General features: G+C 39.4%; 1 protein-coding gene and 1 long non-coding RNA gene across 20 annotated transcripts in view; one reads left to right on the top strand and one right to left on the bottom strand.

The window, feature by feature from the left end:
• LOC105495767 (tubulin tyrosine ligase like 5) overlaps positions 1 to 13,514 on the top strand; it is a 291,082-nt gene that overhangs the window by 182,210 nt on the left and 95,358 nt on the right. The window lies entirely within an intron of this gene.
• Positions 564 to 12,599, bottom strand: LOC105495769 (uncharacterized). The gene is made up of 4 exons (XR_011625716.1): positions 12,471 to 12,599; positions 6,137 to 6,357; positions 4,627 to 4,705; positions 564 to 725 (listed from the first exon to the last, which is right to left on the bottom strand). It is a non-coding gene; the product is annotated as an uncharacterized lncRNA (long non-coding RNA).

Below are 13,514 nucleotides of genomic sequence, written 5' to 3'. Positions count from 1 at the left end.
AGGACCGGGGAGACTCTATCTCCGTAACCGGCTCACTCCCAGAATCCTAAGTTGCCTTCTACAACAGCGCTGTGAACTTAACCTTTTGAGAGGTTTGGTTTTTATATCCAGCTTAGTGTTCCATAAAGCTTGCTCCCAGGGTCTCTGCCAGATGTACTAAGAAATCCAGCTTTGTCCTTATTTCTTCCTCCTGGGGACCATTCCATTGATCATGGAGTGATAGGGGTGTGGAAACAGCAGAAGTCTGCTTCACATTCTGTATCCATTGTCAGGTCCAGCTGGCTGGAACCTCATTGTACTTTTAAAGGACAGACATATCAGCTTCTAGCTTTTTGACATGATACCTCAATGTATTCTTCCCAAATTTATGTAATTGTCACACAGTTATTTAATAAAATCAAAGGAAAGTTAGCCAAAACATCCCCTCCCCAGCATCTTCCCATCATCACTTCTGCTGCTTTTTCCTTTTCTGTATCTTTGCTTATTGAGTGGCTAATCAGAAGTCCTTCCTCAAGAGCTTGTAATTCTGTGTTTCAAATTAGATATTTTATTTGGATCCTACCCATATTCTTAATCTTTTTCATTGAGTCAACCTTATTCTGTCTGTTGAATGACTATATCCATGGAAGAGCAGTTCTTATGACGGCTAATTTCTGATTTATGTTTCTGGTGTTTGTGATCGTGATTCAGTACATGATTTAATGCACAAAGAAGGAGGTCGTACGCTGGCAAAAGAAGGAAGAGATAGAAATAAGTTAGATGCCAAATATATAAACTGGTAATTGAGATGTCAATTTTAGGCCAAAATCTAATAGATTAACAAACCAATGAGTTGGCAGTCCTTAGAGAAGTAGAAGGGAATCATTTAGGCCCAGCGCTGATTCATGAAAAAAAGTAAGTTATGCTAGACTAACTTCATTTCCCTTCCAGGTAGAATTACTTTGGTAAGAGAAGAGCAGGGGACTACAAAGGAATTACTGTAACTAGGTTTCACCAAGGCATAAAGAAATCTTGTGAGCCCAAAAGAGAAATGTGAATGTGGTAATACTGTCATTAAGAATATTTGGTAACTGGTTGGGCGTGGTGGCTCACACCTGTAATCCCAATACTGTGGCAGGCTGAGGCAGGTGGATCGCTTGAGCCCAGGAGTTTGAGACCACCCTGGGCAACAGGTTTGAGACCATCCTGTCTCTAACAAAAATACAAAAAATTAGCTGGGCGTGGTAGTGTGCACCTGTAGCCCCAGCTACTTGGGAAACTGAGGTGGGAGGATTGCTTGAGCCCAGGAGGCGGAGGTTGCAGTAAACCGAGATCATACCACTACACTCCAGCCTGAGTGACAGGTTCTCAAAAAATAAAAATAAAAAAAATTGGGGGCCAGGCACAGTGGCTCATGCCTGTAATCCCAGCACTTTGGGAGGCCGAGGTGGGCGGATCACCTGAGATCGGGAGTTCAAGACCAGCCTGACCAACATGGAGAAACCCCATCTCTACTAAAAATACAAAATTAGCTGGGCTTGGTGGCACATGCCTATAATCCCAGCTCCTCGGGAGGCTGAGGCAGGAGAATTGCTTGAACCTGGGAGGCAGAGGTTGCGGTGAGCTGCGATTGTGCCATTGCACTCCAGCTTGGGCAACAAGAGTGAAACTCCGTCTCAAAAAAACAAAAAAAAATTGCTAACTAAATGTGCAGCTGTACCCAAACCATACATCAAAGTTTGAGAATTAAGTTTCTGGGACTCTGTCATTGACTCATCGTTCCCATGTTTATCAATGAATTTATTCATTCATGTTTATTTAGGTGCCTAGTATATGCTAGGCACTTAGGTACCTACGAGACATGTGAATCCTGTTTTAAGATGACATGAAGTAGGAATTCCGTGGAATAATGAATACTTGGGATGACAGGCAGGATTCATCGTGATTTAAACAGGCTAGAATAATGAATCTAATTCATGGAATTTAATTGGGAAAAACATAAAACCTTTCACGTGGGTTCAAAAATTCAACTATGGAGAAGACTTGAAGGGTTTAGGTTGACTTTAAATATAATAGAATTTAACAATAGAAGGATAGGTGCAGTGGCTCACACCTGTAATCCCAGCACTTTGGGAGGCTGAGGCAGGAGGATCCCTTGAGTCCAGGAGCTCAAGACCAGCCTGGGCAACAGAGTGAGACCTCATCTCTACAAGAAATAAAAAATTAGCCAGGTGTGTTAGCACACGCCTGTAGTCCTAGCTACTCAGGAGGTGGAGGTAGCAGAGGGATTGCTTGAGCCTGGGAGTTAGAGGTTGCAGTGAGCCATGATTGTACCACTGCACTCAGCCTAAGTGACAGAGTGAGACCCTGTCTCAAAAAAAAAAAAAAAAAAAAAAAAAGGTTAATGGAATAAGAACTGCCAAAACCACATATTATCTTGTGGGAAAATGTTCATAACTTATTGTCAGATGAAAAAAGCAGGTTATAAAGCATATAGTATGGAATCATTCTGTTTGTGCAAGGGAAATACAGAGGAAGAGTAGACATCAACATGCTGACAAAATGTAGCAGACATCTTTGGTTGTTGGATCACGGATGAATTTCTCTATGCCTTTTTCTTTCTCAGGTTTTAGGCATTGAGAATATAATGCTTTGATTCTTAAAAAATTGCTTTGGTTTTGTTTCATTTTGGAATGGTCAAAGGGTATGTGGCCGCTGCTGGTAATTTAGCCTTGGGGGAGGGAAGGAAGATTTGGTCATCTTTCTCATTCGTCAATGCTCACATCCAGTGCCTGAACCATTGCTCCTCTCTGGTAATCAGCATCATTAGTAAACCCCCACTTCCCCACAGGAGCCACTCTGCCCAAAATTAAAGCATTCTGCAGCGGGATTGGCGTGGAGCAGCAGGCTTCCACCATAGGAAAGTCCTCTCGGGCAGGGGCCACCGTGCAGCCGCTGTCTCTGGTGGGTGAGACTGGCAAGTGAACTTTACTCTCCTGCTCACACATCTGAGTGATTCTGGCATCTTTTTTTGGATCCAATAGTTTGGCTCATTTATCACCCAGGTGATCCCACATAGACACAGAACTTGGTAAAGGCATTGTAAATACTGCTTTGAAGTAGTATACTTCTTTCTCAGAAGCAGCGCTTGTTGTTTAGTACCCTTGTTGGTTCCCCATGCCCCAAAAGCTTGGGTTCACTTTCCATGGGAAGAATGTTAATAATAGCTAGTATTTACTGAACGTTTATTATGCATGCCATGTGCTAAATGCTGCACATAGATGGTCACATTTAATTCTTACCCCAACGCTATGAGAGATAGGATTAATTTTTATTCTCATTTCACAGCTGAGGAAACCAAGGCACAGAGAGGTTGAACATGCTGCTTCTAGTGGTAGAGCTAGGATCTGAACCTTGCAGGCTTGCGCTCTATCTCAGCCTTAGTCACTGTTTTGCTGCCTCCCCTTCTGAAGGTGGCCCTGTGCAGACCCGTGGTGTGGACCCAGGGTGCAAGGCCTCCTGAATTCTCACTATCTCAGTGCTTGCATTGGGTTTGATTCCTTCCCAGCACCCAAAACCTTAATCCTTTCCCAGGAGACTTTCATCCTCTCAAGTAAACAAATTATTTGGAAGTTTTTAAGTCCTTTCACCCTGTTCCCAAGCAAGGAGATCAGCTTGCACTTATAATTTCGTGTAGTTGTGGGCTTTTGACCTAGCGTCAAAAGTTCACATAGCTTTTCCAGACTGTTTCTGAGCTTTTCATTATCTCTGACACCATCCCTATTATACTTTAACTCTTCCCATAGAAGAACCATTTCCTTATAACTCCATAGGTTCAAAACAGGAAAGGCAGAAGAGAGTATACTCTTATCTCAAGGTGTAAACTCAAAGGTTTAAAAAAAATTAATTTCTTTAGTATCGTAATTTTTAGGGATCACTTAAAAATCTTGTTCTAACACATAAATTCTCTAAGAATCAAAGCACTTGTCACCATGAGTGTGAACTCTTGGCAGGTCCATCTAACTCAGTTAAATAATGTTAAGCACAGATTTCATTTGGCTAGCTATCAGTGTTCCCAGTCAGCGGTACTGACAGTTATTAACAGTTATAGTTCATTTATAATTTACCTTTTACATTAAGATTTCTTAGTAGACTATTTCAGTATGTATTAAGTTTATATCTAAATGCAATTCAACTTTCCTGTTTCATTAATGAAAGTAGTTATCATTCATTGAATGCATTTCATAAACAGATGTATTCTTTACAGAGCCGCCACTGTGCAATTTCAGTGCTAGATTTAACTATTATGACCCTTTGACTCTCTTCTAACTAAATTTGACTTTTAATGTCAATATATCATCAGGCTCACTTTCAGAGCCAACCATTCTTTCTGCCTTTCATCCATAGGACTCATTTACACCAAGGTTGCCACTGTGCTTGCATATCTCACTTCTTCAGACCTTCATGCCAGATTACTGGGTCATTCAGACTAACATGATTTTCATCACTAATATTAACATATAAGCTAGGACCCCTTGATTCTGCCTAACATCTCCTGGGCTTTAAACCCCTGTGTTAATGCCGCCTATTCCGGAGTCCTGCCATTCCTGACATTTTTTCACCTCCTCATTCTTCCTGTGGACTCACCTGACAAGTCACTGCTCTAGATCACGAGCTTTTTAAAAGCAGGAACTATGTGTTTTTCTTCTTGGTAGTCCATAAGCACCTAGGAACAGTGTCCAATAAATGTGGATTGAATTGCAATGAAGTGAAATAACTACTTAGGCATGTATCTTTATATATGATTCCAGTATCGCAAAGTACACGAATAGATAAAGTTATTTGATAGCTAAAATCAGGAAATTATAAAAACAGGAATTAAGAGTTTTAATCAAAGATAAGTGAAAATGCTATAACTTTTTGTTTGCATGTTTGCCTAAAATTGAGGTATATTTATATAAACTAAAAAATACATCTATTTTAGCTGGGCTCAGTGGCTCATGCCTGTAATCCCAGCACTTTGGGAGACCGAGATGGGCAGATCACTTGAGATCAAGAGTTCGAGACCAGCCTGACCAACACAGTGAAACCCCATCTCTACTAAAAATACAAAAATTAGCTGGGCGTGGTGGCGCACACTTGTAATCCCATCTGCTCAGGAGGCTGAGGCATGAAAACCGCTTGAACCCGGAGGCGGAGGTTGCAGTGAACCAAGACCATGCCACTGCCCTCTAGCCTGGGTGACAGAGCAAGACTCCGTCTCAAAAAAAAAGAGAGAAAAAAAATCTATTTTAACTGTTCAATTTGATGAGTTTCAGCAATTTTATATATCTTTGTAACCACCATGCAACACAACATACAGAACATTTCCATCACGCTTCAGAATTCCCTTGTGTCTTTTTCCAGTCCGTACTGCCCCTCCCCGCTAGTAATCACTCTTCTGACTCCTCTCACTGTAGATTTGTTGTGCCTATTCATGAATGGAATCATACAATATTTGTTCTTTTGTGTTTGGCTTCTTTCATTTAATGCAGTGTTTTTGAGATTCATCTGTTTTGTTGCTTATATTAGCAGTTCATTCGTTTTTATTGAGCAATATTTCATTGTATGAATATACTACAATTTATTTCTCTAATGATAGGCATTAGGATTGGTTCCAGTTTTTGACTACTATACAAATTATAGTAGTCAAAAATTATATATACAAATTCCATGAAAATTCTTATGCAATTCTTTTTAGCCACATTTTTATTTCTTTTGGGTCAATACCTAGAAGTAGAATTGTCCTGTTGTGTAAATATATGTTTAACTTCATAAGAAACTGACACGTAGTTTTCTGAAACGATGGTATCATTTACACCCCCATCAGCAATGTATGAAAGTTCTAGTTGCTCTTCATGCTCACCAACATCTGATATTGTTGTCCAGTTGATTTTAGTCACGTTAGTAGATGTAAGATGTTAGTTGCATTTCCCTGATGAGTACTGATGAGAACTTTTCATTTGCTTGTTAGCCATTCACATATTTTCTTATGTAAATTGTCTGTTCCAATCTTTTACATGTTCTTAAATCTCATTATTTTTATTATTTAAATCAACAGTTACCAATGGTGCATTTTTATATTTATCACTAGAAATCTTTTGTCACATATACATACCTATATTGCAGATATTTTTCCTCAAAGGCATGTCTTGCTTATTCATTTTCTTTTTCTTAGTGATGTCTTTTGATGAGCAGAAATGTCTTGATTATGGTAGTTTCATAGTAGTCTTGAAATCAGGTGATGTAAGTCTTCTTTTTCAAGATTGTTTTGATTAATGTAGATTCTTTGGTTTTTCTACAATGTTAAAATCAACCTTTCCTGCCACCAGAGGTATGCTAGAAGGGAAAAAAAAGAAAAAAAATCAACGTGTCAGTTTCTTCAACAACAAAAACAAAGCCTGCCGGAATTTTTATTGTGATCGCATTTAATCTATAGATTAATTAGAGGGTAGTTTCCAGTTCTGGTAGTGGCTATGTCTTTATCTGATCAACCTACTTGATAAAATATAAAAAACAACTATTTAAAGGCACTGGAGGGTGAGCAAAAGCTGATTGATACTGGAGAGGAATCAACATTTGAAAGAAGGGAATTGCCAGGGGTGAGTTTTCTGGGTTTTTGTTTGTTTTCTGTTGTTGCCTTTTCACTTAAGGGCAAGTCATAGTTTGCATCACATGGAGCAGATAAAACTTGCCCCAGAATCTGCAGGCTAACTGACTTGATGAACCTGAGGATGGAGTTCAGGACAACCACATCTGCTGTACAGGGAGAGGGGAACTCTAGAAATGAGACATCTCCAGAAAAGGGAAGCCTAAATTCTAGGTAGAAAATTTTCCCAAATATCTGACTGACCCCTGACTAATGCATATGCAAGACATACTTCAAAGCATGCAGGTAACACAAAAAGAACTGATCTGAGCTGCAGCCCATTGAGGAGAAGAAAGAATTGCAATTTGAGTTTCTCCAGGTTAACCATCTACTTAAAACACATACACACACATTCTTTAGTGCGACGTAATACAATCCAGTCTCTACAGCATATCATTCACAATATCCAGGATACAATATGAAGTTATTGACCTATCATCAGAATAAAAGATAATCAGTGAAGGCCAATCCTTAGAAGGCCCAGATGATAGAATTAACAGACAAGGATTTTAAAGTGACTGTTATAACTGTGCAAAAGGATGTAAAGGAAAATATGCTTTAATGAATGAAAAATACAAAATACTGACCAAGCGCAGTGGCTCACGCCTGTAATCCCAGCACTTTGAGAGGCCAAGGCAGGCTGATCACCTGAGGTCAGGAGTTCAAGACCAGCCTGGCCAACATGGCGAAACCCCATCTCTACTAAAAATACAAAAATTAGCCAAGTGTGCTGGCACATGCCTGTAATCCCAGCTACTCGGGATGCTGAGGCAGGAGAATTGCTTGAACCCAGGAGGCGGAGGTTGCAGTAAGCCGAGATCATGCCACTGCACTCCAGCCTCTGGAGTATAAGAGTGAGAATCTGTCTCAAAAACAATAATAATAATAATCAAGACAAGATTTCCAAATGGAAATTGTGAAACTGAGAAAAACAATATCTGAAATACAGAATAGACATTCTAACAATTTTGAGTCTTCCAGTGAGTCAACATGATATATCTTTGTACTTACGTAGGGTTTTGTTTAATATTTTTCATTAATGTTTTATCAATTCAGTGTAGTGACCTTATGTATTTTCTGTTAGATTTGTTTTTAGGTATTTGATGTATTCTCATGATATTATAAGTTGTATTCCTTTTTTTTTTTTTTTTTTTTTTTTTTGGAGACAGAGTCTCTGTCTGTTGCCCAGGCTGGAGTGCAGTGGCATGATCTCGGCTCACTGCAACCTCTGCCTCCCAGGTTCAAGTGATTCTCCTGCCTCAGCCTCCCGAGTAGCTGGGACTACAGGCGCCCGCCACCACTCCTGGCTAATTTTTGTATTTTTAGTAGAGATGTGGTTTCACCATATTGGCCAGGCTGGTGTCAAACTGTGACCTTGTGATCTGCCCACCTCAGCCTCCCAAAGTGCTGGGATTACAGGCGTGGGCCACTGTGCCCAGCCAAGTTGTATTGCTTTTTAAAATTTCATTTTCCAGTTGTGTATTTCTAGTATATAAAAATATGATTATATATTTTGTTTATGGACCATGATGACTGCAACTTTGCTACATTTATTTATTAGTTCTAGCAGTATTTCTGTAAAGTTTATAAGGTTTTCTATGTAATCAATCATCTGTCAATGAATAATATCATTTTTTCCTTGCCTTAAACTGGCTAGGTCATCCATTACTGGTGGTGAATAGAAATGTTTTCTAGTTTACTAAGAGCGTCTGTCAGGAATGGGTGTTGAATTTTGTCAAATGCATTTCTTGTGTTAACAGTATTAATATATGACTTTTCTTCATTCTCTCAATGTGGTGAATTATATGATTGACTTTTTTCTAATGTTACCCTTGCATTCCTATGGTAAATGCCACTTGGCCATGATATATTATCCTAGTGTGTTTGATTGGTTGGTTGATTAGATAGATAGATAGATAGATAGATTTTATTAGTTGATATTGTGTTAAAGGTTTTTACGTATCTGTGTTCATCAGGCATATTGGTCTGAAAAGACCAAAAGAAAGTAATATTTTTTTGTACTATCTTTGTCAGATTTCTGTATTAGAGATATGCTAACCTCATAAAATGATTTGGGAAATTTTTTTTTTCTCTGCTCTTTTTTGAAAGAGTTTGTGAAAGGATGGAATTATTTATTCTTGTTTGGTAGAATTGTTTTTTTGGGGGGTGGGGGGGTCTCACTCTGTCGCCCAGGCTGGAGAGCAGTGGCACAATCTCTGCTCATTGCAACCTCCGCCTCCCAAGTTCAAGCAATTCTCCTGCCTCAGCCTCCTGAGTAGCTGGGATTACAGGCACCAGCCACCACTCCCAGCTATTTTGGCATTTTTAGTAGAGATGGGGTTTCACCATGTTGGCCAGGCTGGTCTCGAACTCCTGAACTTAAGCGATTGGTGCACTTCGGCCTCCTAAAGTGCTAGGATTACAGGAGTGAGCCACCATGCCTGGCATAGAATTCATTTTGAAATCATCTGGGCTTAGAATTTTCCTTCTTTGTAAGAAAATCTTAAGGTTTTTAAAAAGGTTTGATTACAAATTAAATTTTTAAAACATGTATTGTAGCAGGTCTGTGATTCTCAAAGTGCTGTGAGTGGACCTGGGGGCCATGGAGAGGTTGGGAGGAGTGGGGATCCTCAAGACCCTTTGAGGAACCCAATAGAGTCAAACATTTTCATAGTGATACTAAAACATTTCTACTTTTTTCACTGTGGTGACATTTGCAACAATGGTACAAAAACGATGGTGGGTTTTGTAAAAACTGCTCATGCCTTATTTAGCACAGATCCAGGCAGTGGCACCAAACTGTAGTAGTAGTCACTGTATTCTTGACCACCATAGCATTTTCACTTAAAAGAAATGCCAGTGCTACTTAAGAGTGTCCTTGATAAGCAGTAATAATTATTTTCTTAAACTCAACCCTGGAGTGTATATCTTCTTAATATTGTGTCTTACAAAATGAGATGTACACATAAAGCAGTCCGGCTGCGTAGTATGTGATAGTTGTCTCAAGGAAAGGCATTGTGATGCTGGACTTGAAAGAGCATCTGATAAAAGAAACTAGGGTTATTTGGATTTGGATAGTTGGCAGTCATTTCGTTTCCTCAAAAGTAAGCAGTGAGCCTATCACTTCAAAGAATACAACTGATAGTATTTATTGTCAATGATAAAATTACAGCTTTTCAGGAAAAGTTTCACTTTTGGAAAACTTGCATCCACCACTGTGAGTCTGACATCTTCCTAATACTAGAAGATTTAAATATCTGTACATTTCCCGAAGTGCCACTGACTTGAATAGTCTTTCTTGTAAAGAAATAATTTCTCCCCAGAAAGCACCTCCTTCATGGCCTTATAGTTTTATCTCATCAGAAGCACCATTGGCATTTTAAGCAGCACACATTTTCTTAATACAAGACTATTCCTTTCATTTCTGGATATTTTAACACCCCGACCTCCACCTATTAAATGTCAGTGACACCTCCACCCCCATCATTGTGACAATTGAAAACACACTCACAGTTGCAAACACCGTCAAAAAGAGCAGGGACATCCTTGTACGTGGTAGCTTGTGTTTGGCTGGACCTGGGTGGAGGAGGCTAGGAAAATGGACCGTGGAATCACTGTCTGTACAAGTATCACAGTCCTCTGCATATCTTTGTGGATAGTGCAACTTCCTGTTGAGATTTGGCTTTACATTTTTCAGATTCCCTCCAAGTTCCCTAAAATCAGTATCCATTTAATGGAACAGAAATTAAACCAGAGGAAAAGTATAGCTCGTCAATGTTTATTGGCTGGAGGTTGCAGGTATGCTGCAGGAAGGGCAGTTGTAGAGAAAAACGTTTCATCCTGCAGTGCCACAGCACAATATAGAAAGTAAGATAAAGTTCTAAATGGATAGACTGATAAGAGAATGTAGTGTTTAGAAAAACTTGCAATATTGTTGCCTATTCACTACATATGTAAAGGGGAAATGCAGCATAATTCACTTTGAATCAAATGTTAAGCACAGAGCCTTCCCACAGCTAATTCTCTTGGCTCTGTATACTCTGTTGTAGAAGTAAAGTAAATCGGTTAGAAGATATTTACAGGGCCTGTGTACAATATTATGTTTTAGCATTGAGCAAGGAAAAACACTAAATTTTGGAAAGAATGATTGAACCTCAAAATTTTTGATAGGAGTAGGAAACATTATTAGAAAAATAGAATTCGTTAGGGTTCAAGAATGGGATGGAATTTTGGATTGAAATGGAAAGTATGAGATGCCTAGAAAGGAATATTTAGATAGATAAACTTGGGCACTAGAAATCAAGGAAAGGCCAAGTTATAGTACACCTGGCCTCCGCTGTGTCAATCATTATAGCACTTGCATACTGCAAACCTCAAGGCTTGTGCTTTAAGTGTGAGATACCATGGGCTGAGTAACATCCACTGTAACTCAAAGCAAGCAAGTTTCTCGTGGCACTTATTACATTACACAGCTGAGCATTTCTGCCCCCACCCAGTGTTACACTGTAAAAATTCCTGCCTCTTTGCTAAAAGCCTCTACTTGCTTGAGAAACTTCCTTTTGTGATGTGTAGACTGGGCTTATGTTACTGATGAGATTAAAAACAGATTTCATTGTAAAAGTTTATGATGTTCCAGTCCATTCAATTTGTGTAGAGTTGGAGGAACACATCCCTTCTTATCCATAATTCCTTATTTGATCTTCTCTTGCCCACTGTCCTACCCCTTTATACATCCACAGACCCACACCTCATATTCATACACCTGCAAACCTGTCCATGATCATCCCCACAATAAAGGGGCCTGGTTACAGACTTTGATTTCTGATACACAAGAAGGCATTAAAGTGAATGTCTCTTGGGGATATTTGTTGTTAAAACAGCTTTTAGCAAATGAACCGATCTAGCCAGTGAGATGAATTCTGATGTAAGCTTCATAGTTATATAAATCCTGTAAAATTTATCACTGAATCTAGATTGCTTTCTGTAGCTAGAAACTTCTGTAACCAGCAAAGCAGGAACGAAAGCAGAATCACTGTTGATGGGCTTTCTGAACTTTAGTCCAGTTGTTGTAACTAATAGTTTCATTCTGGATTCAAAGCAGCACCTACCCTAATTGGTGTGGAAATCTCAAGGTTAGCTAGCTAAAGCAGTTTCTGCTTTTTCACCTGTTTCTTTCCTTTGTATTCATTTGTTCACCGGATCAGCCCACTCCTGCCTTGAACCTAGATACGTGGCAGCTCCCCCTTCTGTTCACAGCTCACTGTTCCTTTAGCTGAGCCAGTAGCTAGCTGTTCAGTAGTTTTGGGTGTTTTATCTTCAGTAAGCTTTTCTCTTCCCTCACTAATGAGAAAAGAGATAATAGGTTCCTCAGGCTCCTCCTTTCCTAACCATGTCATCCTGTTTTACTGTCACTCAGCACCCTGCTTTGTGAATAATGTTAACATTTCATTAATGTATTGAAGTATTTATTTATATTTGATCAGTGCTCACCATATTCCTCCATACCTCTAGAAGTCTCTTGGGAAAGATCATGCCCTTTTAACTGTCTGATAACATGCACACAGAGGCACTTCAAGAAGGACCACTGAAGATCAAATGTCACACTCAGAAAACGTAATAGACAAGCTCTGAGCTTTTTGGCGTGTTCCCCAAGAAGATTAGTAGATGGTATACAGTTGAGCAACTGAACTGTGGGAGCCAAACTGTGGGAGGAGATGAGTAAGGGATGTGACATATCAGAGGTGAGACTATGGGATAGAAAGCCTTTCATCCACGGGCTTCAGAATACCGTTCACAGACTTACCCTTAACGAGAGATTTGGAAATCTCTCTAAGAGAGTTGGGAAACCAAAGCAGAGGCCTGAAAAGACCAGGTTGTGAGAGAGGACACAGGCAACAGAGGAGCATGGACTTCTGAGCTTGGCAAACATTTCACTTTGCTCCCTCCCGCAGTGCTCTGTTGAGTCATCAGGACCCAGGCTATAAATAACCCCACGTGGCTTTTAGGCCAGGACTCAGGAAGGTCTGTGTAGCCTCACCCCGGGGTTGCTACACCTCTGTCATTGAAATGACTTTAATGACAAAGGAAAGAATAACACTGATTTAAATCACTATGAATACTTCTTTCAATTTAGGCAGCCTTCCTTTTTTCTAAGCCCCCTTAACCAGGGTTTGGAGCAAGGTTGTTCATTATGAAAGTCTTATGTTTCTTCTATGTACAATTTTCTTGTCACTGTACCTAAAAAGGAAAAGAAATACAGTGTAATTAAAGACAGTCCCAAGAAGAATAACCAAAAGTGTTAAGGAGATGGAAGGACTGACAGATAAGACTGTCCTCAAAAGAAATGAGACCTTTAGAAAATCATACTAAAATATAGTTAGCATAAAATTTACCATTTTAACCATTTTTAAGTGTACAATTCAGTGGCATTTAGTACATTTATACTGTTTTGCAACTATTAGCCACCATCTGTCTCCAGAACTTTGTCATCATCCCAGACTGAAGCTCTGTACTCACTGAAAAATGACTTCCTATTCCCTAATTCCATAGCCCTCGATAATCACCATTCTACTTTCTGTCTCTAAAAGGTACCTATTCTAGGTACCTCACATAAGTGGCATCATATAATATTTGTTCTTTTGTGACTGACTCATTTCACTTAGCATCATATCTTCAAGGTTCTGTACATGTGCTGCAGCATATGGCAGAATTTCCTTACTCTTTAAACCTGAGTAATATTGTATGTAGATTCAGCTGTTGATGGACATTTGGGTTGTTTTCACCTTTTGGCTATTTTGCACAATGCTGCCATGAACATTGGTGTACGGTTATTAGTTTTGATTTCAAT

This window comes from Macaca nemestrina, chromosome 7 (genome assembly GCF_043159975.1).
Source record: "Macaca nemestrina isolate mMacNem1 chromosome 7, mMacNem.hap1, whole genome shotgun sequence".
NCBI lineage: Eukaryota > Metazoa > Chordata > Mammalia > Primates > Cercopithecidae > Macaca > Macaca nemestrina.
The sequence above is the reverse complement of the archived record's forward strand: the minus strand, read 5'-3'. Positions and strand labels throughout refer to the sequence as shown.